Source organism: Tupaia chinensis, unplaced genomic scaffold (assembly GCF_000334495.1).
Source record: "Tupaia chinensis unplaced genomic scaffold, TupChi_1.0 Scaffold000094_1, whole genome shotgun sequence".
NCBI classification, from domain to species: domain Eukaryota; kingdom Metazoa; phylum Chordata; class Mammalia; order Scandentia; family Tupaiidae; genus Tupaia; species Tupaia belangeri.
This window is the reverse complement of record NW_006159556.1, coordinates 1,619,578-1,623,071: the sequence shown is the minus strand read 5'-3', so window position 1 is coordinate 1,623,071 and position 3,494 is coordinate 1,619,578.

Genomic DNA, 3,494 nt, shown 5'->3' with positions numbered 1-3,494 from the left:
CCCTTCTTTCTCTCCCGATGATGTGCAGGCACATGCTTTATCATAAATAACGAAGAGAGTTATTTAACATTTTATTAAATATTTACAAACTGAATAATTCAGATGATCCCTATATCTGTAAGAGAATTAGAATTTATTATATGTTTAAGAAGGTATGTATCATATTTTATAAAAAATAACCTCCATAGTAGGATTATTTTCTCTAGCAGACAAATCATTTTAATAAACATTGTTTGGGATAGATTTCTATGTAAGAAACATATATTTTTAGAATTTTGCTATAGTGCACATGTCGTTGCTGGAGAGAGAGAGAGAGAAAGTGACAAAGCACCCAGAGGGGATGGCCATGCTGTAATAACTTCTCCTCCATTTTCCTGCATGCACACATACATACCCCCTGTCTTTTTCAGGGTCCAGACTCAGTCTGGCTGGGGAAGAGTGCCTCTAACTCATAAATCATCTACAGGCAATTTTTTCTGTGAAATGATTTTTTTTATATATACAATCCTGGCAACCAGACTGAATTTAAATTCATGCACACAATCTTACCATATTTCCAAAATAAACTCACTTTCCCAATCTCTGCCCAGTTATTAAGTTCCTTGTAATCCAGTCCTTATGGAGACCTTGGCAGAAATGTATTGTTGGCAGCCTAATTTCAGGAAACAGCACAGCCTTTTAGTCAAAGTGGTCTCAAATACGGTGTTCCGTATTTTCTAGCTCTGTGACCATGAGCAAGTAAAATAATTCTCATCTCAGAAATATAGCTCATCATACAAACCCCACCTGGTTGTAATTAGAATTAAAAAGAAAGCACACACAGTGACCTCAATAAGTACGAATTCCTCTTGCCTAAATATTTCAACATAGAAATCGAGATATATTGATGGAGACTTTATATGTTTCCTTTGCACTGAGGTCTCAGAAATAAAAGATAGAAGAACAAGCTAGAGGAAGAAGGAGGGTTGTGAGAGAGCTGCTGGCTTCCGATGCTGGGATCAGTGAGTGATGGGCATTAGCTGTCTCTTCTGAATTGTGTTTTTGCTGAAGATGTACTTAGCATAAAAATTGTCTGGATTAAGGCCCGTACAGGGCTTGCCTTAGGTTGCTCTTGGGCAGAACTATTTGAGTGAACTTCGAGGCCCCAAGTTCTCAGGAGATTAAGCCAGTGGTAAGAGGCCTGACTGGCCACTGGTTATTTCTTTGTATCCTGTAGGACAGGAATGCAATAGACATTTATATTTTCCAGTTTTACTTGAAATTGATTTAAGCAACAAAGTGATAATCATGGGCCTGAGCCAAGGGATCTTCATATCCAGGAAGAAAAATGTAAAGCTTAGCCACAGCTGAGGTTCGGCTTGGGGATTTAGGGTATATCTGTGACGTGAGGCTTCTGCAGGTGACTCCATGCTGAGGCAGCCAGCCTCTGTGTGGTTGCGTTTGAATGCAAACACCTGTAACATTTGGAAGGGACTCTAACATCTCCTTCTCCCGGTACAGAAACTATTAAAATCAAGAGAACTCGTATTTTCCCTTATCTTTCAAATTCAAATCTTCCTTAAGGGGAAATAAGGGAATTGTTTACTCCTTACCATCTGTTACTGTTTTTGCCTGAAGGCCTAACAGCCTCCCTATTCCCTAATAAACAAAGGGGAATTTTATTGACCAATTCATTTTCAAAGAGACTTTAAAAGGCATTAAGCAATCAATTCTCACACAGTGTCCAATTTGGATCTCTCGTTTGCTCTCTTGCCTGAGAAGAACCCGAAAGCAAAATTCACATCAGACACTCAAGGAAATAGACTGCATTGTTTTATTTACCGATATTTACCAAGTTATGGAAATGCTTGACTGCTGTGTTCCATACGGGATGCTTTTTCGTACTTCTCTTCTTTTCCCTTTCCCGTTTCGGTCTTAATATTTAAAATGTTTAAGTGATGATGGTTTGCTTATTCGAGTAGATACGGTTGTGAATTATTTGGAGAAAACAATTAAAAACCTTATAAAGAGATCAAAATGCTTATAGTGGTAGTTACAGAGGTAAGCAGATAATTTGCTTAAATATTATTATTTCTTCTGACCATAATGACATTTTGAACAGTCAAGATAATTTAGTGTAAGCATCAGAGAGTAAAGTCTGTGTACTTAAATTCCATTTCTCTTTGATGTGAAACACTTTATGTGAGGAAAACAATGGCTTTTATTTCCTATTACCTTTCTACTTTAGAATATAAATCACTCACGTCAAGGTATCTGGGAGATGAAAAATATTTAATCACTTAATAAAAGATTCCATTCCCACATGTTTCTAAAAGAAAAAATCACATTCTTGAATCTTCTCACTTTATCATTTAGTATAAACTCTTAATGAAGAAAAAACAATTATACATAGAAATTATACCATTAGAAAATTTTAAAATGCAATTTTTGGGGGAGAAGCTATTAGTATTATAATTAAAGTAGTTTTGGCCAGCCGGTGGTACAGAGGTTAAGGCAGCTGATCCTATATGGCTGACTGTGGTTCCAGTCCCCAACCCAGCAGCTTTAAAAACACAGTAGGTAGGTATGCGTGCTTGCCCTAAATCTTGAGAGGAGAATGGAGAAGGGATTGTGGCATGGCCTTTTCTCCTAGGGTGTTATTTCTCACTTTCTCACTCGTTCTTTCTGGTAGGCACATGTGCCCTACAGCAAAATTATAAAGTAAAAATAAAATAAGTGCCTACCCTTAAAAATAAAAAAAGCAGTAATTTCATTTGCTTAGTTAATTTTACTTTTTTTCTATATTTTATTCATTTATTCCATATTTTGATTTTATCTAAGTAAATAGAGATCTTTTCTTCAAAATTTCTGAAAATTCAACAAATTTTCTATTATAATTCTAGACTGTAAAAAGAGAAACTATTTCCACAAAAGCATGAATAAATTCAGTGTTATAGTATATGTGAAGAGTGACTACTATCCTACTGAAAGAACCAATTACTTATCACTGACTTCTACCTAGTAACAATTTTCCTCTTTCAAAAATTAATGGCTTATTCTCTTCCAGAAATAGAAAAGGAGAAATGCCAAAAGATGGTGCCCAAGTAATCATTTTTACTGACTTCATTTCCAATAACAAATAAACTGTTTTGAGCGTTGTGTAACATTCAAACGTCTGAAATGTTGAAGGAAATTCATCTTGAATACAATTAGAAAGGAATGGAAGGAAATTGCTTTAACAGGCCAGGGTTGAGGTTGGGTAGTTAGGAGAGGGAGTGCTCCAGTGAAGATCTGTAACTCTGGCTCTACTTAATCCATAAAGAAGGACACCTTTGGAAAACTATTTCATCCCTGTGAGCCTTCAGATCCCCCCCTATGTAATCCTTTATTCAAACTTTTTCGGGGTAAGTACTTATAAGAAAAACTAAACCAGTGATAAAAAGCCTTGAAAATCTGAACACCTATAGGAATAAGCATGATTCATATATATCATGTTAATGTTCTCTTTTCATCTT